Source organism: Hypanus sabinus, unplaced genomic scaffold (assembly GCF_030144855.1).
Source record: "Hypanus sabinus isolate sHypSab1 unplaced genomic scaffold, sHypSab1.hap1 scaffold_644, whole genome shotgun sequence".
Lineage (NCBI taxonomy): Eukaryota > Metazoa > Chordata > Chondrichthyes > Myliobatiformes > Dasyatidae > Hypanus > Hypanus sabinus.
In genome coordinates this window covers 193,284-219,555 of record NW_026781500.1, presented here as the reverse complement: position 1 = coordinate 219,555, position 26,272 = coordinate 193,284, and the positions used below count along the sequence as shown (strand labels likewise).

Below are 26,272 nucleotides of genomic sequence, written 5' to 3'. Positions count from 1 at the left end.
GATAAGAGTTTGAAATGAGCAAGTTATGTGAGGGAATGTGTGTGGCTTCACAGAGCTGGGATGCTGACAGCAATTAGCAAATCTGGAGTGATTGCAACTGACGTAACTGGCACTTCTACATTTATTCAGTCCCACTCCAGCTATGTCCTACCTTCCTTGTACAGGTATGTAATGTCTGAAGCACCAGTGTTAGAGTAAATGAGACTCACCAAACTTTCTCCTGACTGAATCACTGGAAACTCTGAGTCAGAAGGGTTCTCTCCAGTTGATGTTCTCAGCACTCGGGCCGGTTCACTTGTTGCTGTTCCCTCGTCTTTAGTTGTGATTTCTTTCCAGTTGTGGATTTTTCTTCCAGTAAATCTTTCACTCTAGGTCTAACTTTAACCAGAGAGACGATGAAGCACGTTAACAACACAAAGGAGAACCAAGCATTAAACTGAAATTTAAATCTTGAACGTATAAATAATCATCAGAGTGAAGAAATCTGGAACTGTCCCTCACATTTTACAAAAACGAACAAGGGATACAAAGGAACACACACCAAATGCTGGTGGAATTCATCAGGCCCGGCAGCATCTGTACGACAACTCGACTCTCTTCCATAGATGCTGCCTGGCCTGCTGAGTTCCTCCAGCATTTTGTGTGTGTTGCTTCGCAGCATCTGAAGATTTTCTCTTGTTTGTGATGGGATACACATACCGGGGCTCAGTCATGGTATAAGATACAAGTCGTAATACATAGGAGTAGAATTAGGTGATTCCGTCATTCTAGTCTGCTCAATAATCAATTGTGGAGGATTATTTTTCCAACCCCGTATTCTTGCTTCCCTGCTATAACACTCAACCTAACAATCCGGAACATGAATATACCCAACAATAGCCTCTATCATCCTCCGTGGCATCAAATTCCACAGATCAACCAACATTTGGCTAAAGTAATTTCTCTCATTTCAGTTTTAAAGTGAAGCTTCTTCATTCTGAGGCTGCACTCAGATCCCAGACACTCCGTCTAATCAAGACATCCTCTCCATTCCTGCTGTATCCAGGCTTGTCATTTAGTTGGTGTAAATAATCACTCCCACCGCCCCCCCCCCGACAACCACCATCCCTCTGAACTCTACTGAACTGAGGCTGAGGGCTATCACATGCTCCACATGCATACTCATCATTCCACGACTTATTTTGTGAACCTTGTTATCAACAATTGTACTGAACACATGTCCAGGATTAAAAGGTCAGAAAACTGGTACCAGGATAATTTACAGGGAAAAGCTTTGATTTCATTACTGTCCTACAATCACAAAACAAGCGCAGCTGCACTGCTCCATTCACAGGAAATTTAACATGTTCCAGAGTGAATGTAATAAAGAGAAACTGGAATCACTAGAAATGCTCAGCAAGTAAGGAACTGCCGTGGGGAGAGGACCAAGTTAACAATTGGGTTTCCTAACCTTTTGTCAGAATGGGTTCAAATAATACCCGGTTTTTACTGGAAATCCTGTGTTGTTTACCTTGGAGCGGTGGAGACTGAGGGGAAAACTGTTAGAGGTTTGTAAGATTATGAAAGACATTGACAGAGTAGTCATGGAGTATCTCTTCGCTGGATAGAAATGTCTAAAAGCAGAGGACATGCATTGACGGTGTGAGGGGGTAGACACAAAGGGAATGTGAGGGTAAGTTGTTTTACTCAGGGAGGGAGTGGTGAATGCCTGGAATGAGCTGCCTGTTGTGGTGGTGGAAGCCGATACATCGGAGTCTTTGAAGACACGTTTAGTAGGCACATGGGTGTGAGGAAGATCGAGAGGATATGGATATTGTGTAAGTCGGACGGATTAGTTATTTTTGGGGGGGGCTTGATTTCTTTTTTATCTGGTTTAGCACACCATTGTGGCCGAAGGGCCTGTTCCTGTGATGCACTGTTCCATGTTCTGTTCTATCTTCAGCATCTTGAGTTTCTGTTTGACTCCCACTGGCAGATAGACAAGTGAGAGTGAGGGGGGATTTCCAAATGTAAATTGAATTCTGAAACCCCGGTCTATTTCTACTGGTGCAATCACAAAACAACATGTTTAATCACAGGCTCACCCTATGAGGGACAGAATAGAAATTCAATTCCCTGCTTTTCTTCCAAAGGATCTATAGAATCAAATATCTGAGCACAGAACAGAAATACTAACTGATCATTTCATAAACCCGGGAAACTTGATCCCCGAATTAATTTTATCTGGTTAAAAAATTACTGTTATCTATCCCGGGATCCAAACCTCACTGGGCACAGCCCACACCGAGAGTTTAGCACATCTTTCCCATTTTCCACATTGGGCGGCATCAACACAGATTCAACCTAATAGTTTTCAACCAAATTTCCCAGTTCCACTCAACTGCGCTTCCCAAGAGACTTAACCCCTTCCAAAGCAATGTACTAAAAACCTGAAAACGAAATGAACATTCAACTGATAAAGATCATCTGTGAAAAGATGATTTTTCAGGTCCAACACCCCGTATCGAAATGCCGTTGAACATTTTTATGATTTGATTTCAGGTCTCCAGCATCTTATTTTTTTATATATAATATACAGCTGTTCACAGACAGGCGACAGTGAGTGTGAATTTCCAAACACGTTGAGGATACTGAACCCGAGGTAGATAACCAGTGATGCAAACACTGATCAGCTCACTCCAGGTACTCACCGCCTCTGTGTATTGAGGTTAACTCGCAGGTCTATTCGATCTGTCTGCTGTATTGTTTCTGTGCCCTTCCGTTCAGACTCACTCACCCCGGGAAACGAACACTGGTGTATGTGGCTGGGCATCAAGGGTTTACAGACTACACAAGGCTGGACTCACTCACCCTGGGAAACGAACACTGGTGTATGTGGCTGGGCATCAAGGGTTTACAGACTACACAAGGCTGGACTCACTAACCCTGGGAAACGAACACTGGTGTATGTGGCTGGGCATCAAGGGTTTACAGACTACACAAGGCTGGACTCACTCACCCCGGGAAACGAACACTGGTGTATGTGGCTGGGCATCAAGGGTTTACAGACTACACAAGGCTGGACTCACTCACCCTGGGAAACGAACACTGGTGTATGTGGCTGGGCATCAAGGGTTTACAGACTACACAAGGCTGGACTCACTCACCCTGGGAAACGAACACTGGTGTATGTGGCTGGGCATCAAGGGTTTACAGACTACACAAGGCTGGACTCACTAACCCTGGGAAACGAACACTGGTGTATGTGGCTGGGCATCAAGGGTTTACAGACTACACAAGGCTGGACTCACTCACCCCGGGAAACGAACACTGGTGTATGTGGCTGGGCATCAAGGGTTTACAGACTACACAAGGCTGGACTCACTAACCCTGGGAAACGAACACTGGTGTATGTGGCTGGGCATCAAGGGTTTACAGACTACACAAGGCTGGACTCACTCACCCCGGGAAATGAACACTGGTGTATGTGGCTGGGCATCAAGGGTTTACAGACTACACAAGGCTGGACTGTACCAATGACGCCCCCTCCCTGGCACTAACCCTGGGAAACGAACACTGGTGTATGTGGCTGGGCATCAAGGGTTTACAGACTACACAAGGCTGGGCAGACTACACAGACTACACAAGGCTGGACTCACTAACCCTGGGAAACGAACACTGGTGTATGTGGCTGGGCATCGAGGGTTTACAGACTACACAAGGCTTGACTGTACCAATGACGCCCCCTCCCTGGCACTCTAAACAATGCCTCGAAGCACACAACACAAGCCAGCTAGGAAAGCTACCCCCCTCAGAGCTGAGCATCCAATGTTGGTTACAGCAAAGTTAATGACCACTCTGGCCAGAAAGCATCCAGGCTGAGCTCGCAGAAAGAGTGTACATGTGCACACTGATGTCTCCACAGCTATCGTTGGCACTTCACTCATCCAGGCTGCTGTTCCCACGTGCTTCAAATCAACCACCATTATCCCTGTACCAAGGAACTCTACATATTCGGAGCAAAATGACCTACTGCCCAGTGGAGCTGTCGCCAATCAGCATTAAGTGCTTTGATCGGCTGATAACGGCTCACATCAAAAACTCACTGGTCACTCTTGTTCACAGGTCACTCACCAGTATGCTTACCGACTGAATCGCTAAGTGGCAGATGGCATTGCATCTCTCATTCTCCTTGGCCTGACCTGCCTAAAAAAAGACAATTAGGTCAAAATGTTGTTTCTGGATTTCATTTCAGCATTCAACCTTGTTGTCCCACAAACCTTGGTGAACAAATTCCCACGCCTCCGTCAAAAGGCACCACTGTGCAACTGGGTGGTGGACTCCCTAACCAACAGATGACAGACAGTCAGGGTGCACAACTGGTCCTCCCTTCCTATCATCGTCAACCTCTGTGACCGTCAGCCTTGTGCTGAGACCACTGCTGTCCATGCTGCTCACACGATTGCGAATCCAGACTCCTGAGCAAGACCGACCTGCCATCAAGCACATATTCACAGAAAGGTGGTGGAAAATGTACCATAGGTCCCACACACCCGGGAATGTTTGTCCCACTCATATCAGTCCATCAGGGAAGAGGCTACATAACATCCATGCCAGTACAATCATCCTCGAAACTGTTATTTTTCCCTTTTTGAATAGTGAAGAAAACTATTGAGGCTTGGTCGACCTCATTAAATTGGTTTACAATCAGTCTGTAGTCAGAACATTTCTTGTAAACATAGCAGGAGTAAATTGGCCACTACCCCACCGAGCCTTCTGCCCCAAGCAGTGAACTCATGGCTTTCGTTCCGCAATGCCGCCGGCTGCTTTCTGTAACTGGTCACACTCCCACCCCAACTGTTTGCTGTGTCTCGAGTCTTTGAACAGAATCAGAGTCTTTGCTTCTACAGGACTTTCAGAAGATCAGCTCGAAACACCCACAATAAACACTCTCAAAGAGAGAACAACGAACATTTATCGGAAACGGCAAGTTCTGATAAAAGTGAACTCATGTTGTCTGAACAGCTCTTCGCACGCTTGCTTTGCAATTGTAACACCCGGTTAGAGAACTGTTCCAAATCTCAAACATCTCTTGCAGACTCTCTGGTGTTCACTCCTGTCGCAGCATCATTTCCCTGCTGACATTGATTTATAATCACACCCACTTTGCATCAAAATTGAAAACACTCGGAACCCTCACTTAATGTCGACGTCGCATCTTTGCTTTTGGGCTGCTGTTCCTTCACAGCGTTCGTGTGATCTGTAATAATGAGCACCCAGACCCGGGCATCTTACAGCCGTATCTCCGTATTCGCAAACAGGCCCAACTCAAATATGACGATTTCGGAATAGTAAAAAAATTCTATCGAGGCCTCCATATCAACACACAGAAGAGTTTAGATACAGTTTTGCATAACATACAGCTGACACTAAGAAGAACAAAATAAAAAGTAGGGTTTTGATTTTGAGAAACACGGTTGGCAAGTTCAGAAAACTGTGTGAATGGAGGGAGGGCGGGGAAAACAGAGCCAGATCATGATAATTCTCGTGGCGAAAGGGGTGCAGTAGTAGGGTATATAAACGTGAATTCTGTAAACACACTGTAAGGCAGAGGGTGGGGTCTGAGTGCAACTGTGAGCGAATAATCAAAAATGTTATTCATGAATTATCAGACTGGAACACCGTGACACTTCCTGCTCCGGGGGGGAAAGGAAGAGGTAATTCACCAAATGAAAAATAATTTGAATAATTTAGAAAAAAATACCAGGGCATTCGGCAGATTCCCACATCGGAGGTTAAGTCAAGAAGCCTCAGTGACTTAACGTTAAGGAAGCGATGGTAACATAGCTTCGGCATCGGCTTCCTGGGAGAAGCCAGTAAGCGGTAGAAAATCTTTTGGTCCTCTGACTGGAGACCATTGACTGGGTTCCTCGGGGATCGGTGCTGGGTCCATTGTTGCTTATAAGCTCTGTTAGCACTCTGGTTGATTTAATTACTGCAATGTTTGTTTTTGGTTCAGAGACAGGTATTTTGCATGAGAGATAGTCCGTACTTTTTAAATTGTTTTCCAATAACTCTGGAGTCAGACCTTTACTGTAAATATACCACGCAGAAATCGGCCACTCATCTCATCCAGCCTTCTATCCCTTGCAATGAAATCATGGTTTTCACTCAGCAATCCCGCCTGCCTCCTGCCTCTTTCTGTAAACGGTCACACCACCTTTTCCCACCACCGGCCCACACCCGCAGTTTACTGTCAGCCGTGGCCTTGAAAGGAAACAAAATCTTTGCTGCTACAGGATGTCAGCGTGATCATTTCGAAACACCCACAACAAACATAGTCTCAAACATCTGAAGTGACAAGTACTGGAATTGGAAATCGTGTTGTCCGAATAGGTTTTTCACATGCTTACTTTGAAAACGTAAACCCTGGTTAGAGATCTGTTTTTAATCTTGACATAAACTGTGGAAAATCTCAATGGCGCTGACAGGAAACTGCAGGATCACAAATACAATCGCGGACAGAAGGGGGTTAAAATGGAGCGAATGAGCTATTGATCACTAATCCAAAGCACAGAATGATTTGAAATAAAGATCGAAATAAATATCGGAAGCTGAATTATTCTGACCTAATTCACCAAGAATGTTCAGTCTCCGTGTGGATATATTTTCAAGTCGTTTTCTTCCAATTTCGTATCAGAGAATCAGGCGGACCTCAGTTAGTAGCTGCGGGGGAGGGGCCGGGTTGCTGTTTGTGAGACTCACTGTGTCAAGCTGCTGCCTGTCCGCAGGGCAGATTCTCTGCTGAAACCAAACAGACCAGTTTGACACTCCTCTTAATCTGCACTAAGTTGGCTTAATATTGTATTTAATTACTTCTGTTACAGAAAATAAAGCAACAAACACCAGATGGTATGCACCTAAATATACAGAAGGTTCGGCCTGACCCGTGGGTTGGGATTCTGAATTAGAGAAAGCACAATTTTGATCGTGTCAGAATGGTTCTGGCAAGTGTGGATTGAGACAGGCTGCTGCTCTGTGGCAAAAGTGTACTTGGAAGGTGTGATGCCTTCAAAAAAGAAATTTTGCGACTACCAGCATGCAAGTGCCTGGCAGAATGAAAGGTAAGGATAACAAGCCTAGGGATGTTGATATCCAAGAATTACTGAGGCGCCGGTTAAAAGAAGAAAGGAGGTGCATGGCAGAGAATGGCAAGTTGGATCAAATATACTCCTTATGGAGTATAATAAGTGCAAGGGAAAGAAATCCGGGCGTCTAAAAGAAGGCATGAAGTTCCTCTGATAGACAAGGTGAAGAGAGTTATTGAGAATTCCACAAACAGGATCCGAGCAAAAGGATTGCAAGGGATAAAACTGTATCACTGGAAGATCAGAATGATCAGAATAGATCACTGAATCTACTTCTTCAGGCAGGATCTCTCCCACTCCGGGGAGCCGGCAGCAAGCCGATGGACAAGCGGTCTCCTCCTGCTTCTCAAACATACATCAGACACCGGCTGCAGAAGACAGTTCACAAACGCCCCCAACTTCCCTCAGAGGGAAATGGAGATGAATAAAAAAGGGGGACATTTGGTTTGAAGTTTGTTCCACTTTGACAGTGAGTTCAGAACCGGAGCGGGAGACCCGTCTCCCAGCAGGTACCACCCTCTCGGCTGGTCCGCCTCTGCTGTTGGGTGTAACCAGTGATTGACATCTCTTCGCATCAATGAAAATAACGTAGTTTGTAAATACTCTGTTGATAGTGACGGTGGGGGTGGAATGACGTGATTGTTACCTCAGCCGTTTACACGACTGAAAGCCGCCAGGCAGCGCGGTTGAGTGAACTCGGCCTTTTCTCCTTGGAGAGATGGAGGATGAGAGGTGACCTGATAGAGCTAGATAAGATGATGAGAGGCATTGATCGTGTGGACAGTCAGAGGCTTTTTTTTCCCCCAGGCCTAAAATGGCTACAACGAGACGGCATTGTTTTAAGGTGCTTGGAAGTCAGTACAGAGAAGATGTCAGGGGTAAGTTTTTTTACACAGAGAGTGGTGAGTGCGAGGAATAGCTTTCCGGCAACAGTGGTGGAGGCGGATACGATAGGATTACTTAAGAGATTCCTGGATAGGTACATGGAGCTCAGAAAAATAGAGGGCCATCGGCAACTCTGTCATGGACAGGAGCTTGCCTGTCGGTCCAACACCGTGTTGTCCAACTCACCGAGTTGGTCATAAATTGAATTCCCTGACGTAGCTGGGGCACATACTTAAAGCACAAAGTTGGAGGTAAATCGTTCATCAATTTAATGCTTGTTTTTAGCTCACCATATAAATAAAATTATATCTCTCTTCGAATGCAGTCATTATACCAGCTTACATTATTTAAATTGTCAGAGCTTTTCCAGTCAACATACGAATACCGTACGCAGAACTGGACCACACATCCCTCAAAACTGAAACTGCAGGTGATGAAATCACGGCTGATCTGATCTGAAATTTCATTCCGTATTCGCTCATGTCCATCCCTGTAACCCACTGTTTATCAGGAATCTCGGCCTTCAACAGAATCAAAGGCTTTGCTTCCACTGGCCATTGAGGAGAAGAGTTCAGAACACCCTCAGTCAACACAGGAACAATACATGTATCCATCTGAAATTAGAAATTCTGAAAACGGAACGGTGTTTGCTGCACCGATCCCGCATCCTTGCTTTGAAACAGGTGCCGTTGTTCCAGAGATGTTCTTAAACTTTACTTAACCTGTGGAAAATGTCAATCGTGCAAACAAGTAACATTGAAAAACATGGAACCGAGAAAACCTGCAGCACAATACAGGGCGTTCGGCCCACAAAGTTTTGCCGAACGTTTACCCTACCTTAGAAATTACTAGGGTTACCCATAACCCTCGATTTTTCTAAGCTCCATGTACCTATCCAAAAGTCTCTTATATGAGCCTATCATATCCACCTCCACCCCCGTTGCCGGCAGCCCATCACACCACTCACCACTCTCTGCGTAAAAAAACAACTTACCCCTGACATCTCTTCTTACTGAATCCTAAGCACCTTAAACATGTGCCCTCCTGTGGCAGCCATTTCAGCCCTGAGAGAAAGCCTCTGACTATCCGCATCAAATATGCCACTGATTTTACCAAACTATTACGGATGCAATCGAGTACATTGTTATTAAAAAAAAAGAACTGCAATGTATATACCAGCCTGTAAACTTAGGTCATGTCAAATTCTTCTCAATAAATGAAAAAAAGTCAAGATGACAGACGTTTCCTCACAGGACAACTCACACAGTGCAGATTTCACTGTGTTAAACATTCTTTTGATCTCACAGCTATCCACACACTTCTGACAGAAAGGAATCAACAGGTCTCACCAAGCAACTAAATCATGGAGCCATCACATCTTTACACCCCTCCCCCGCTATAAACTGCAGTGTGAGGAGTTCTCATAATTTCGCCCTCTCCCAGCAGCTACCTACCGAAATGCCGTCTAGGATGGACAGATAGTGTCGATCCCGCCAGTGATGGAATAAGCAAAGTGAATCCTCAGTTCCCCCAGTCTGGGATCGGTAAAGCCCCGAGTGTGGACGGATCGGCTTCCTGCTGTTGCAAGCAGTAGCCCGGGGACAGTTCCGAGATGCGGGATGCTCGCACCTCCCGAGCCTTTGCTGATGATTCGGAGCTGGGTTGAAAGAGCGGCGTTTCCGATAACACCTCCAACTACACCGGTTTCCCGCGGGACACGCACAGGAAGTTGATGCATTCAATTAGCTGAAGGGAATTATTAATTCTTTCAAAAGCGATTCGCTACAGTTCAATTGTTGAACATGCGAATACGTTCTCAGTCTCATTTAAGTGTCTGACTGCCTTTGTGTATTTTATATTTCAGCAAAAATAGCTTCTTACCGTGTACAGCGGCTCCAGGTTCTGTTACCACCCTGTTCCAGTGAGGATGTGTTACGGGTTCAGTAAGTAATGAACACACCCTGATTAATGTTCAGTCAGCTCCTGGTGATAATCATTAAATAAACCTACACTGTTACCAGCGGGTCTCTCCGCCTCCTGTTCCTTAGCACAGGGAAACATTCTCTCCAAACGAACAGCACCATGGAGATGAAATGTGATCTCAGTGATTTTGAGAGTGGAATGTTTGTCGGTGCCAGAGGGAGCAGTTTTATAGACAATGGACAATAGACAATAGGTGCAGGAGTAGGCCGTTCGGCCCTTCGAGCCAGCACCGCCATTCAATGTGATCGGGGCTGACCACCTGCAATCAGTAACCCGTTCCTGCCTTCTCCCCATATCCCTTGACTCTGCTGTCTTTAAAAGCTCTATCTCACTCTTTCTTGAAAGCACCCAGAGAATTGGCCTCCACTGCCTTCTGAGGCAGAGCATTCCGTAGATCCATAACTCTCTGGGTGAAAAAGTTTTTCCTCAACTCTGTTCAAAATGACCTACCCTTTATTGTTAGCTGTGGCCTCTTGTTCTGGACTCCCCCAACATCAGGACCATGTTTCCTGCCTCTAGTGTTTTCAATCCCTTAAAAATCTTATACGTTTCAATCAGATCCCCTCTCATCCTCCTAAATTCCAGAGTTCCAGTGAAAACACTGTCATTCAAGTGTGAAGAAAGTTTAACTCTTTGTGGTGCAGGGAAGAGCGAAAGAACCGATGACGTGATGTAAAGTACATTAGCTGGGGTCTCGAAGGTCGACTGTTCTTTTCTCCATAGATGCTGCCTGGCCTGTGGAGTTCCTTCAGCATTTTCTGTGTGTTGCTCGGATTTCCAGCATCTGCTGATTTCTCTTGTTTCAGAGAGATCGGTGACGGGTCACTGTCCCGTGGGATATTTCACATCTCACTACCAGGGTGAAAGATGCTTTCTGCTCACACTCAGTAGAAGTCACCCCGGGAGAGTATTTCTGGTTGACGGCAAAGACATCGTTTCTCTTAATCCATTTGGACAGTAATTGACTCATTAACATCAACATGTCAGGACTCCCTTCTCCCACTAAATTCACTCCCGATCTCGACCAAAGCCGAGCCTCGCTGTAAACGCTGAATAGTTGTGCAGAATCATAGACAACACTTAACTCTGATGTTTAACCGGCCGACGTTCAGTGTGGTCCCAGCAAATCACAGTCCGACTTCCCCGGTGACCAACAATGGTCCTGCACCGGTGTGCTCACTCTATACGGAGAGTTGAGTCTGAGCTGCTGCTCCCGAGGCCACTCGGCTGTGATGTGTCCGTCGCTCATTACAGATGGACAGGGCCGGGTGAGCCGGGGTAGAGCGGGACTGCCGCAGTCCGGGTCACACTAACTCTCACCGGCTCAGGACGGGTCTGACAGCGGGAGGAGGCTGGAGTGGGGTCGATGTAGCAACCCTAAAGAGGAAAACAAACAGGCTGCGTTAACCTTTCTGTCCGGGTTTCCGTGTGGATCTCTCCTTTTTCTTTCATCGCAACCAGTGGGGCCGAGTTTCTCTGTTTGACGCAGCGAGTCCCAGGCTGCAGATTTGATCCAGCCCGGGTTCAGGGAGGATCTGAGCTCCGCCCTCTGAGTAAGAAAGACTGCCCGGCGTGGATAAGAGTTTCAGTTCAAACCTCCCTCGCCTGTTCAGGTGCAGGGAGCTGCATTTCTGCTGAAATTAAAGCAAACACGTTCAACTATATATTTCCACTAACTGGAAAAAAAAACTGGGAGAGATGTTTGCATTTCCATCCGGACAATTATTGTCACAAGTACTCTCCTCGCCCACGATTTCATTCCACACCCCGCCGGAAATACTTGTTGAATTTATTTCTCTTAAAAGTCATTTATTCCAAATGGCCAGAAGTTTTACCGAGGGAGGGAGTGACGCACTCACTGAAAATCGTCAGATACGTTAAAATGATTGACAGGGAGGGAATGACGCACTGATTGAAATGAGCATGGGGGGGGGGGGAGTTGTTTGCCGATTAAAATGGGAGCTTCTCTCCCTTCTATCCCCTGACCTAACCCTCACTATCCTCATCCCTCTACCCCATCTCCCCTACCTATACCTCTCATGATTTTGTGAATCGCCATCAAATCTGCCCCAAATCTTCCGCGTTCCAAGGAACAAAGTCGTAACTTATCCAATCTTCCCTTATAACTCAGGTCCTCCAATCGCAGCAACATCCTTGTAAATTTTCCTTGTACTCTGTCAACCTTATTTACATCTTTCCTGTGGGTTGGTGATGTAAACTGCAAACATACTCCAAATTAGGCCTCATAACTGTCTTATACCATGCAGTCTCCTGTACTGAATACTTTAATTTATGAAGGCCAATGTGCCAAAGATTTCTTTACTACCTTATCTAGTTGTGCTGCCACTATCAATGAATTGTGGACCCGTATTCCCGGATGCCTTTGTCCTACCGCACCCCTCAGTGCCGAACCCTTCATTGTGTAAGACCCATCCTGGTTGATCCTACTGAAGCGTAACAGCTCACAAGCCTGCATTAAACTCCATCTGCCATTGTCAGACATTTTTACTCCTGGCGCAGATCTCGCTGTCAGCTCTGTTAGTTTTCCTCGCTGTCAAATACACCCCGAACCTTGGTGCCATCTGCAAATTTGCTGATCCGGATAATCTAATTATCATCAAGATCATTGATAAAGTTGACAAACAACAACGGATATCAGCACCGATCCCTGCGGAATTCCACCAGTCACGGGTCTCCAGTCAGAGAGGCAACCTTCTGCTACCACTATCTGCCTTCCTCCTCTATGCTAATGTCTACTCCCATTTACTAACCCAACTTGAATGCCAAGAGAATGAAATTTATAGGTCAACACCCTATGCGGGACCTTGCCAAATGCCTTGCTAAAGTCCATGTAGACAATATCCAGAGCCTTGCCTTCATCAACTTTCCTGGTAACATCCCTTGTAACCTCTTCGAAAAACTCAATTGATTGTCCAGAACACACAAAGTCATATAGGATGTCCCTAATCAGTCCTGTTTATTTAAATACTCCTATATCCAGTCCTTCCAATGTCTTCACACGACTGATGTCAAGTGCACCGGCCGATAATTTCCTGGTTTAATTTTGGAGCCTTTTTTAAACAGTGGATCAAAATTAGCTATCCTCCAATCCCTTGGTAGCTCTCCTGTCTTTGAGCATGACTTAAACATAATGGTTACATCCTTGCAATTTCTGCATCCGCCTACATCGGGGTCCAACGATTGAACTTCGCAGTCACTGGGGATTTATACACTCGAAGTTGCCCAATTTGCCCAAAACACTTACTCATCTGTAATTTGTATAACATCCGTGGCCTCACTTCTCCTTTGCCTCACCTATATAGATTCAATTTCCGATTCAACACAGGAGCAAAGATCCACTTCAGAACTCCTCTATCTGTTTTGGCTCCATGCGTACATTGCTATTCTGATAATCCAGATGATCAATTGTGTCTCCTGAAATCCTTTTGCTTTTAAAACATCTGTATGATCCCTCACCTTGTCTGTTAGGACAACCTTATGCCACCCGATAGCCTTCCTGGTTTCTTTCCTCAATCTTAGCTTGCATTTCCTCAACTCCATAAGTACCTCAAATTTTTCCTACCTGCCTACACCTGTTATGCATCAATTTTTTTTCTATACCAGGGCCTCAATACCACGGAGCAGAGCCATCGTTCTCCATACTTCCTTTGAATCTGATGGCATTGTGATCACCAGATGCAAACAGTTTCCCTACACAGACATCTGTTACATCTGTCCTGTCTCAGTCCCTAATGGGAGATCAAGTAGGACACTTGAGTCTTTGGGACTTCAATGTACTGATTAATGAAACCTCTGTGAGACATTTGTCAACTACATGAGTACATCTGCAGTATGAGAGTTCCAGTCTGTATGTGGAAGGTTAAAATCAAATTATAACAAATTATGTTTCTTGCAATATTCTCTGACGTCTACTAATTTGTTCCTCTAAATCCCACAGACTCTTGGGTGGTCTATAAGGCAGACCCATTAACATGTTTAAACAAATTTTATTTCTCCGATCTACCTATAAAGCCTCACTAGATGAGTTCTCCCATCTGCCCTTACTGCACACTGCCATGACAGTTTCTCTGAGTGAAACCACCCCTACCCCTTTAATCCCTCACGCTCTGTCCTGTCCAAAACAACAGATCCCCAGAATACTGAGCTGCCAGTTCGCTGCAAGCCAGTCTCAATAATGGTGAAAATATCATAATGCCATCTGTTGATCCATGACCTAAGCTCATCTGCCTTTCCTTCAATACAATACATCGTGGGAATTTTCTATGTATTTCTATCGATTTACAGAGAGTGAGGAAGTGGTGGGTGCTGTCGTCACACAGATTTACAAGGGATTTCAGACACCCCAGAGAAACAGGAGTTGTATTCTGTGAATGCTTCAGAGATGGGGTCATTTTTGCTGCAGTTGGAAGTTTCCACATCCCTTAGAAGGCTAACAATTATACCAGTGCCCAAGCTCTTCTCACAGTTGTACCGTAAAAACTGTTTTAACTGGCTGCACGTCGCTTGATATGGCAGGATGGGGGAAGTGGTGAAGCTACAGCACAGGATCGAAATACTCTCAGCAATGTTGTCAATTCAGTCAGCTCCATCATGGGCAGTAGCCTCCATAGCATCCAGGACATCGTCTTGGAGCAATGCCTCAAAACGGCGGCATCAGTCATTAGGGATCTGATTCACCAAGGAAATGCCCTCTTCTCGTTGGTATCACCAGGAAGGTGGTACAGGAGATTGAGGACGCACACTCAATAAGTCTGGAACTGCTTCCTTCCCTCTGCCATCTGATTTCTGAATTGACATGGAACCCACGAACCTACTTCACTGAATTCATTGTTGCAATACTTATTTAACTTTCAGTAACAGATACTTATTGTAATACAGTTTTTTCTCTACTATTATATATTGCATTGTACTGCTGCCACAAAGCCAACAACGTTCACGGTGTATGCCTGTGATATGACACATCCTCCTGATGACTCTACGGGGATTAATCCTGATTGGGCCTATCAGGCTGAAGATCCACTTCCCGTGTACTTCACTGTTTCCCAATAACAAACTGTGCAGACAGACGGACAAAGATCACATCCTCATCCCTGGGACGCAATCACAGCCGTCGTGGGGCAGTAATGCCACTGCTCCACTTGTCAGTGATGGGAAACCATCTTTCTCATTTCACTTTCCAGAGAGCCAGACTCTGAGCATTGCCGATTTGGGGCTGTGTTCACAAGGATACCCGAGGCTTTTTGAGGCAGACTCGCTCCACTGCCCTGAGAGGACACTTGCAGTGTGGACGGTCCTGCAGCAGCCCCGGGGTCATCAGCTCCTGGACTCAGACGCTGGGCCTTGGGCAACAGCGTAGCTCCGCATAATCTCCACCATAACTTACATGGTTAGTTTCTCCCCAGAGCAGTCAAAGTATGCAGCGCAAGAATGTTGTTGGTCAGTTATCAAACTGGAACAACGTGAAGAGAGAACAACGTGGAGAGAGAACAGTTAATTCACTGAATTAAAAATATATAGTTCAGTACAATGTAGCAAGACATTTGGCAGAGTCCCACCTGGGAGATTAGTCAAGAAGGTTTGGCATTCAGAATGAGGTGGTAAATTGATTTGGACATTGGTTTTGCGGCAGAAGCCAGTAAGTGGTGGAAGATGGTTTGACTCTCTGACTGGAGATCAGTGACTCGTGGGGTGCAGTGGGGGTCAGTGCTAGGTTCATTGTTGCTTATCATCTCGCTCAACGTTCTGGATGATTTAATTACTGCAATCGTTGTTTTTTGTTCAACAGTAGGTTATTTGCCGTGGTCCGCACTTGTTAACTTAGTTTACAGTAACTCTGTAGTCGGAGCTTTTCTTGTGCACAGACCAGGCAGAAATTGGCCACTCAGCCCATCAAGCCTGCTGCCCCACACAGTGAAATAATGGTGGTCGCTTTGCAATGCCGCCTGTCGCTTTCTGTAACTGGTCACCACCCCACCCACAATGTTTGTTATGTATCGAGACCTTGAACAGAATCAACGTCTTTTCTTTTAAAGGACGTTGAGGAAATCAGCTCGAAACACCAACAATAAACACAGTCATGAGAAAAACGACATGCATTCATCTGAAGTCACAAGTTTTGGAAACAGAAGCCGTGTTGACTAAACATCTTTTTGCACACTTGCTTTGGAATCGTAACCCCTGATGTAGGAACTGTTTTTAACCTGGACATGAATTGTGGAGAATCTCAACCATGCAGACAGGATAATGCAAGAACACAAATACCACGACCGCCAGAAGAGACAAAATAGAGCGAATAACTTCCTCCAATACACACAAAATGCCGGAGCAGCTCAGCAGGGCAGGCAGCATCTGGGAAAGGAGTCTTGCCGAAGGGTTTCGGCCCAAAACGTCATCTGTTCACTCTCTTCCTAGATGCTGTCTGGCCTGCTGAGTTACTCCAACATTTTGTGTGTGTTGCTCTAGCATCTGCAAATGTTCTCTTGTTTGCAAGCAACTTCTTGGTCACTGATCCAAAACACGGGTAACGTGTCAACTGGAAGTAAAGATCAGAAATAAAGAACAGAAGCTGAATTCACCTCAATTCACTAAGAATGTTCAGTCTCCCTGTGGGTATATTTTCAAGTTGTTTCCTTCTAACTTTACACCAGACCATCAGAGGAGGGTCATTTAGTAACTATGGGGGAGGGGCCGGTGTTGCTGCTCTGTGAGACTCACAGTGCAACTTTCTGTGTGCAAGCTGCTGCCTGTCTGCAGGACAAATTCTGACACGCAGGCATTCTTCGGAGCAGGGAGCGGCTTCTCTGCTGAAAACGAACAAACTACTTCAACATTTTGCGCTCACCTTCAACTGTGAAGAAAACTAATTTAACACTGAATTTAAATATTTCTGTAACATGAAAAAAAACACCGATATAGAAAAGAAAGTTCACCAGTGTCTGCAATCTGAATGCCTACTTATTACAATTGCTATTAGACTTTGAGAGTTTCCAGTAGTTTATTTTACTTCAAACACCCAATATCTGTGGTTTATATATATATATATTTGCCATTTAATTAAATGAATCGATCTGTGGCATAGTCCACGACGATGTTCCGAATGCCAATATCTTACAGTAGTTCTGTATTCTCAATAGTTTTTCCTGCGTATGTGAGTGAGTGTGTGTCAGGGAGGGCGAAGAGGGAGAGAGACTCTTTCGCTGCCCTGTGGGGACATTTCACATATCACTGCAGAAAGGTTTTTCTGCAGAGTCTCAGTAGAAACCAACTAGAGAATGTTTGTAGTTGAAGGTAATTGTTTCTCTTAATCCATTTGGTCAATAATTAATTTGTTAATTTAAAGATTTCAGAGTTCCCTTCTCCCACTGACTTCCCTCCCGAGCCCGACAAAAGCCAAACCCGATTGTAAATGCTCCCTGGTTCTGAAGAATCGGAGACAACACTTACTGTGATGTTGAAACCGGACGGAGTTCAGTGAGGTGCCGGGTGAACGGTGTGCTCACCATATACAGAGATGTCAGTCTGAGCCGCTACACCCGAGGTTATTCGGTTATATAGTGTCAGTCGCTCATTTCAAAACACTCGCTTTCCTTACCGCGCTGTCCTCCCACTTGCCCCCTACCTGCTGCGCTCTTCTCCCACCCCCCATCCACTTTTCCTCCCACCCTCCTTCCCCCTCCCGTGCTCTACTCATCCCATGCTCAACTACCCTTCCTCTTTCCCCACACCCTTCCCCGCTCTCTCATGCCTTCATCCCTCTCCATCTCGCCTTCTTTTTCCTGCCCAGCTGCCGCCTGTCAATCCCTGTCTAACAATGTAGACTGTCATCTAAACGGGAGAATGTTCAAACATCAGAGTGCAGAGGGAATCAGGTGTACTCGGGTCTGACTCCTGGAAGGTTAATCTATAGGTTGAGTCTGTGATAAAGAAGGCAAGTGCAATGTTGTCATTTATTGCAAGGGGAATAGAATATAAAAGCAAGGAGAAAATTCTGAGTCTTTATGAAACATGAATCAGGACATATTTCAAGTGTCATTAACAGTTTTGGGCCCAATATCTCAGGAAGCATGTGTTGTTGTTGTTGAATGACCGCAGGAGGCTCATGAGGATGATTCCAGCAATGAAGGGGTTCACATATGAGGAGCATGATGCAGCTTTGGGTCTGTACTCACTGGAATTTAGAAAAATGCTGGGGAATCTCATTGACACCTACTGACTGTTAAAAGGACTGGCTGGGGTGAATGTGGAGAGGATGCTCCTGTGGTGAAGGTATCCAAATCTAGGGGTTGCAGCCTTAAAATTGAGGGGCGACTGTTTAGAAAAGTTTGAAGAAGGATTTGTTTTAGCCAGAGAGTAGTGAATCTGTCACAGACTGTAGTGGAGGACAATCCGTGGGTGTTTAAGGCAAAAGTTGATTGTCTCTTGATCATTCAGAACATCAAAGGATATGGTGAGAATGGTATAGGGTTGAGTGGGATCAGGGATCAGCCATGATGGAATGGTGGAGCTGAATCGATAGGCTGAATTCTGCTCCTGTGTCTCATGGTCCGGTGACTGTCACAAACTGATTTTTTTAAGGAATCATGAAAAGAATGTTTTAGAAACAAATATAGACAATGTGAGTCTGAAGGAAGAAATTATACAATTCCAGAAACTCACAGCAAGCACAGCATCAACTGTAATTGGTAGCGAGGTTTCGGAATCATCGGTAGTGTTCTTTATATCAGCTTTCACATTCATTGACCCTCCCTGCAGCAGAAATAGTTAAGCAGACTAATAATGTGAATGTTTTCAAACCCAAATGAGAAGGAAACTTCAAAGCAGTTGGATATGGTTTTAGCAGAATGGCCTAAAGTGCTGCTTTAAGAAGAGCTGCCTACGGTTCTGTGGAATGTGCGGGGCCAAACAGCTGCTTACACCAGACCCTGAGCTTGGAATCTCCCAGAAAAACAACCCGCACCTTTTCCCAGTACTCTTTCAACCTTATTTATTTCTCTTATAGATAGATGACCAAAACTGCAGTCAATACTCCAAATTCAAACTCAGCAATGTCTTATTCCTTTTATTCCACCGCACTCTTTAGTGCGCTATCGTTTACTGTGGAAGACCTACATAGTGCAACACTTTGCACTTGCTTACATTAAATTCCATCTGCAATTTTGAGCTCAGTATTTGCAGCTGCGCCAGATCCCACTGTAACCTGCTTCTCTGCCGACTACACCCCTGATATTGCTGTCAAATGCAAATGTGCTTATCAAGTTAAACACGTTATCATAGATGACAAACAGCAACGGCCCAACTACCATTTCTGTGGCTCTCCGCCGGTCATAAACCCCCAATCAGGGAGACAATCATCTACTATCATTGTCAGCCTTCGCCCAAAGCTCCACTGTCTTACGTTGAACGTGGAGCAAATAAATTTTCTGCACCAAACTCCCTTTCTGTCCCTTTCTCTCTAATCATATTCCTCCCCCTGTCTCCCCATTGTGTCCCATCATCTACCCCCCTTCTACCTACTCCACTGCCTCACTTTCATCTTAGTTGCTCCCTGTCCACCTCATAGACCTGTTATGAGTGATGAATAGACCTGATGGACAATGTGGTAGAGTTAACCATTCCCCTCCTGAGAAACACAAAGTATTACTGTTGCTATGCTGACCATGAGAAAGAGAGATGGAAAAACAAGCAGGAACATCAGCGACAGATCAGAGAGAGGGGGAAATTGCTGATTGTGACTCCTTTTTGAATTATTTACTGTTTCACTGCAAGGACAATATTTGCTCATAAACATTCCTCAGTGGATTGAAGGAGTGGCCTGATTTGATGGACACAGTCATTCAGGAGTGATGGATAGCTGAGTCCCCATGAGTAGGAATAAAAGACAGGTCTGGAGAGACACCCTCCAGACACGCCAGTGGACACTGACTGAGTGTTGGAACCCACAAGAAAGGTGGGGGCTTCGGAGACCGAACCAGGAGGTCGGTCAGTAAGGCTATCAGTGTAAAAGCAGGGCCGGTGGGGACTTGTGTGTGTGTCCACTCATGCCAGAGTGACGAGTCCATCACAGAAGAATGGAGAGGTCAGAACTGAATGACCACACCGATATGATGGATTAAGTTAAGAAAGCAAAGAAAGGTTTGCCTGACTGTAGCTGTTACATCTCGCTCGCTCTCTCTCTCTCTCTCCAACCATTACAATACAGCAACTATAACCATCAGCACTCATGAACTGAACTGAACTTTATCCTTTTCTATGACAATTTATTTACCCCTAGATATCAATAGAGCTTTTATTATTGATTATTATTATTATTCCTACACTTTTAGGTTTATTACTGCTAACTGGTTTTATATGTATATTTGCATTATTGATATGGTTTTGCTTATTTTTATTAATAAACACCTTCAGTATAGTACCACCAGATTCCAATGAATTCTTCTTTCTCTGCGAGTTAGACACCCAGTTACGGGGTACATAACAGACCCTCGCCCTGACTTTTTCCCCTCTCCCTGCTCAACCTCTCTCTCTCTACCTCATTCTGCCCCTCACCTTTACCCGTACATCAACAATATTTTAAGGGTTATTGGCAATTTTGGTGAAGACGCATTTTTCATACACTGTGTCGTGTCTTTGTATTAAGGAATGTCACAGTTGGGAATGGCATGCATCTTTTTTTTAAAGTATCATAAAAAAAGTTTTAAAACAATTGCAGATAATGAGAGTTTGAAGTAAAAATAATTAAATTCTGCAAACTCACAGCAAACAGGACAGCAACTGTAACTGGTAATGTAGCTCGTTCAAGCCCGTCGGCAGTGTCGTTTATGACATGTTACAGGTTCTTTGCAAACTATTAACAGTTTAGTACATTTGCATATGCAGAAATAGTTAAACAGAACACTGAAGTGACTTTGTTTATGTGATAGAGAGTGAAATGTCAAACCAGTTTGAATTGGTTTCAGCAGAAAGGCTGCTCCCTGTTCTGAGGAATATACAGGCAGCTGTTTAAACACAAACCCTGAGCTCAGAGTCTCACACAAAAGCAACCTGCACCTTCCAAATCAATCAATGATATTGCCTCTTCCCTCTTCCTTTCCAGTTCCCCTGAAGGGTCTCGGCCCAAAACGTTCCCGTTGTATTCAGTTCCATACATACTGCCCGGACCTGCTGAGTTACTCCAGCATTTTGTCTTTCCCTGGTTACGAAATATCCATGACAGGGAGCAGTTTAAAACCATGTCAAAACACATCCAGGCTGTTGAGTATTCTTGGGGAATTAAGGTGTGAATTATTCAAGTCTGATATTAATTTTGGATCTTTACTCAATCAAACTTCTGTCTGTGATCAAGGAGTCATGGTTAGAGAGTCATATCGAAACAGAACACAGTACAGGTGCATTGTCTGAGCCATTTAAACCACCTATTCCCACCCACCTGCACAGTAGCCATATTCCCCCATCCATAGTTTCAAAGGTGAAATCGTGCTCGCATGTACCACTCCTGTTGGCAGCTCGTTCCTCATTCTCTCGACCCTCTGATTGAAGACTTATCCACTCATGTCCCACTAAAACTTTTCATCTGTCACCCATGATGCATGATCTCTGGTTGTCATTCCACCCGACTTCAGTGGAAAAGGCCTGCTTGCATTTACCAATCTATACCCATCTTCATGTTGCACTGCTCTGTCAAATCTCCTCTCAATTTTTAGCATTTCAAGGATTAAAGTCCAAAACTATTCAACCTTTCCTTATCACTCAGGGACTGCGGAAACCTCCTTGAAGTTTTTCCCAGTACACTTTCAAACTTACACCTCTCCTGTAGGTAGGTGACCAGAACTACACACAATACTCTAAATGTGGACTCACCGATGTCATATACAACTTCAAAATAACATCCCTTCTCCTGCAGTCAATAATTTAATTGATGAAGGTCACTATGCCAAAAGCATTTATTAACCACCCTATCTACCTGTGGCGCTGCTTTCAATGAATTATGGACCTTTATTCCCAGATCCTTTTGTTCCACCGCAACGTTAGTGCTCCACTGTTTACTGTGCAAGACCTACCATAGCACAACACTTCGCACTTGCCTGCATTAAATTCCATCTGCTATTTTCAGGTCAGTATTTCCAGCTGTTCCAGATCCCTGTAACCTATGATAGATAATTTCCCTCACTGTCAACGACACCTCTAATCTTGGTGTCACATGTAAATGTGCTTATCAAGTTAAAAACATTACCATCCCAATCATTGATATAGATGACAAACAGCAACGGACCCAACGATTAATGGAGACAATCATCAACCATCATAGTCCACCTTCTCCCAAAATGCCATTGTCTACTCCAATTTACTTCCTTACATTGAACGTGATGCAAATGAATTTCCCTGACCAACATCCCACGCAGGATTGCTAAATGCTTGCAAAAGACCATGTAAACAACATTCGTTTCATTGCCTTTATCTACTTTCCTGGTAATATGCCTAATAACCTCATCAAAAAAAAATTGTGTGTGTTGCCAGGAGTAAACAAAGTCATGCTGACTGTTCCAAGTCAGTCTTGTCTTTTCAAATACTCATATATGCAGTGCTTCGAATACTGATGTCAGAAGCACTGGTCTATAGTTTGCTGGGGGTTTTTTTAAGCCTTTCTTCAACAGCAGGTCTGTATAACCCATGGAGAGCGGGATTTTACATCATATCCCAGGTACAATCTCAACAAAACGTGAGTAATTGTTAATGTCATTTCACTCTTACACCCAATAACTCTTACAACAAATACAATGTACCTTTCACCTCCCTCTCTATCCACTGCACTTAAACTCTCCATTTTAACACACTCAGGATTTCAGTTTCTCCTACAGAAGTGGGTGATCTCACATTTCCCACACTGGACTCCAGTGACCTGTTGTTCCCACTCACCCTTTTTGCCTCCATTACCCCAAAACCTCTCAACAAGAGACCCAGAACATTGAACAGTACAGCACAGTGCTCAGTGTATTCAATTAAGGAATATATATCGTTTCAACAACGAACGGGGAGATAAACCACCATCCATCCGGGTGGGGGGGGGGGCGGCTGTGAGCATGCGCAGGGTGATTACTACGTCAGAGCGGAGGGTCTCCCCAGGGAGCAAATTCCAGTGAACGACCCAGCAGACTCGGTGAGGAACAACATACACGCCCCTCATATCTCCATTAACCTATCCCCTTTCACCTCAAATGAATGGCCTCTTATCTTAGAAATTTCAACCCTGGGAAAAATATATCATCTATCCCTCTCGTAATCGTCCAATCGTCCATCCAGTCTCACCCCAGCCTGCGCCGCTCTGGAGAAAACAACACAAGTTTATCCAGCCTCTCGTTATAGCTCATGCCCTTTAATCCAGGCAGTGTCCTGGTAAACCTCTTCTGCGCCCTGTCCAAAACCCCGACATCCTCCCGAGAATGGGGGCGACCAGAACTGTATGAAACACTCCAGATTTAACTAGCTTTATAAAGCTACAGCACAACTTCCCGACTTTTGAACTCAGTGCTTCAACTAATAAAGACAACCATGTCATTTGCCTTCTTAACCACCCGATCAATCTGTGCAGTCTCTTTCAGGGAGCGATGAACTTGGAGTCTAAGATCCCTCTGATCATCGACACTGTTCAGGGTTTTGCATTTAACAGTGTACTGTCTCATACATTCGACCTACCGAGCTGCCAAGATGATCATCACTAATCAAATCTCACTGAGATTTCTCAGGTCCTGTTGAATTTATTACCAAGTGCACAAGTACGGGAAGGTACAGGTACAGAGAAACACTGACTTGTAGCAGCATCACAGGCAAGTACATTCAGATAACACACAGAACAGCAATTATACAATTCTCTGTCAGTAACAAGATAGAAACATGTTTTACTTCATCCTGCTAATAGGACCAGAACAACACGGGCTGGGCGGCGGCTCATCTCAGACGGTTCGGTGTGAAGTTCTCACAACCCGAACCGACCCCGGCAGATTCTGCGAAGGAAACGAGGCGAGGCCGCCAGTTCGGGAAAGTTCACCCCCTCCCCCTTCAGGTTTCACCGATCACCTTGTGGTTCTCTCCCTTCCCCACCCCCACCTTTTATTCTCCAGTCCGGCCGCTTGAATTCGGGACCTCCCCGCTCCGGACCTGCTTCAATACTCACCGAAAGGAAACTGTTGTCGTCGCCCCGCAGAGAATAATCCGTCCCTGGCTCCCCAGGGGGCAAGGGTGAGGACCCCCTACCGATCCCGATCCCACTGCCGACCCGCTTCGACAAAGAACGAAAAACAACACCGCCCTTCCCGGACTGAGCATGCGCGATGTCGCCAGCGCGTCACCAGGTAAGTGGGCGGGGCCTCTGAACCCGCCTGTCCAGGTAGACCCATTGTCTCAGATTGCTCCTGCCCCACCGAACTCATTTCTGCAAACCTTGACGCTGTCTTATCTCCCCCTTGTACAATCCCTTCCCACCTAAGTCCATGACACTAATCACGCTTTGAATTTTTTCAATGAAAAATTTTTCGCTCTCACCGCCTTATTTTCACCATGGACGTTCAGCCCTCATTTTCCTCCATCCCCCACCAGGAAGGTCTCAAAGTTCTCAGCTTCTTTTTGGATTCCAGACCTAACCAATTCCCCTCTACCACCACTCTCCTCTGCCCAGCGGAATTAGTTCTTACTCTCAATCATTTCTCCTCTGGCTCCTCGCACTTCTTCCGAACCAAGGGTGTAGCCATGGGCACCCGCACGGGTCCCAGTTATGCCTGCCTTTCTGTTGGCTTTGTGGAACAGCCCATGTTCCAAGCCTATACGAGTATCCATCTCCCTCTTTTCCTTCGCTTCATCGACGACTGCATTGGCGCTGCCTCCTGCACGCATGCTGATCTCGTTGACTTCATTAACTTTGCCTCCAACTTTCACCCTGCCCTCAAATTTACCTGGTCCATTTTCGAAACCTCCCTCCCCTTTTTTAATCTTTCAGTCTCCATCTGTGGAGACGGCCTATCTACTGATATCTACTATAAGCCTACAGACTCTCACAGCCAGCTGGACTATTCCTCTTCCCACCCTGTCTCTTGCAAAAATGCAATCCCTTTCTCGCAATTCCTCCGTCTCCTTCGCATCTGCTCTCAGGATGAGGCTTTTCATTCCAGGACGAAGGAGATGTCTTCCTTTTTTAAACAAAGGGGCTTCCCTTCCTCCACTATTAACTCTGCTTTCAAACACATCTCTCCCATTTCCAACTCCCATGCCCTCACCCCATCGGGATAAGGTTCCCCTTGTCCTCATCTACCACCCCACCAGCCTCCAGGTCCAACGTATAATTCTCAGTATCTTCCGCCACCTCCAACGGGATCCCACTACCAAACACATCTTTCCACCCCCCACCCCCCCCTTTCTGCTTTCCGCAGAGATCGCTCCCGGCGCGTCTTCCTTGTCCATTCATTCCCACCGATCTCCCTCCTGTCACTTATCCTTGCAAGCGGAACAACTTGGAAAGATCCGAGATGGCGACGCGACGCAGCTTGCAGCGGCCACTCCGGAGCTGATTATCTGTTATTTGTGAAGTGGGGTGCCGTGCGCCATCATAATCGATTGAAAACGGACGTGGAAGCACGGAGAAACATCGGGAAATCCCAGGAAGTTCTTCTTCGTTGCTGCTGCTGGGAGGACCGGGACTCTGTTGGGAAGAACAGGCCCCCAGTCCTCGGGGTCGCTTTGGCGGGTCCGTCTTGATACACTCGGCAGAGGATGGTGCTCGGAGAAGCTGTGCCGGAGGGGATGGTCTTTGGCTCGGAGGTTCGACGGACTCGGCGCATTCGGTGTGTGCTGCGTCTGCGAGGCTGAGTCGGGCGGCGCCGTGGGGGCCAATAGCGGGGGTATTCCCTTCTGCCGCCGGCGTGGGATGGCGAGTCTGTCGGGACCCTGGGGACTCGTGGAAACTGTGGTAATTTATTTTGAATTTACAGTCCTTTAACATCTTGGACTATTTTTACTGTGCCCATAGTCTTTTTTTTAATCAATTGTGCTATTGTTTGCACTGTTGTAACTATGTGGTTTTGTGCAGGTCTTGTAGCTTTAGTTTTTGGTTTGTTGGTCTCCTGACTTGGTGAGTCTGGGTAGTCTTGTTTTGTCTGGTGGATTTGGGGCTCCTTTCCGGGGAACGCGCTAAGATGGTGGCCTGATATTAACTCGCAGCAGCCTCTCCGGACTCTGGATTGGGGATTGCCAAACGTTATGTGGATTTTCTG

At 45.5% G+C, this 26,272-nt stretch overlaps 1 protein-coding gene across 14 annotated transcripts in view; it reads right to left on the bottom strand.

The window, feature by feature from the left end:
- LOC132389741 (NACHT, LRR and PYD domains-containing protein 3-like) overlaps positions 1-24,382 on the bottom strand; it is a 50,305-nt gene extending 25,923 nt beyond the window's left edge. For 2 of the 14 annotated variants that reach the window (XM_059962313.1, XM_059962314.1), the window contains exons 1-2: positions 4,114-4,185; positions 210-378 (exon numbers count right to left, since the gene is read on the bottom strand). The gene's annotated coding sequence lies outside the window, so the exon portion shown is untranslated. Of the gene's footprint in view, positions 1-209; positions 379-4,113; positions 4,186-6,608; positions 6,781-10,445; positions 11,373-24,183 lie in introns of those variants that run through there. The other 12 variants (XM_059962327.1, XM_059962320.1, XM_059962324.1 and 9 more) reach the window with 12 other exon arrangements.
- Between the last annotated feature and the right edge of the window lie 1,890 nt (positions 24,383-26,272).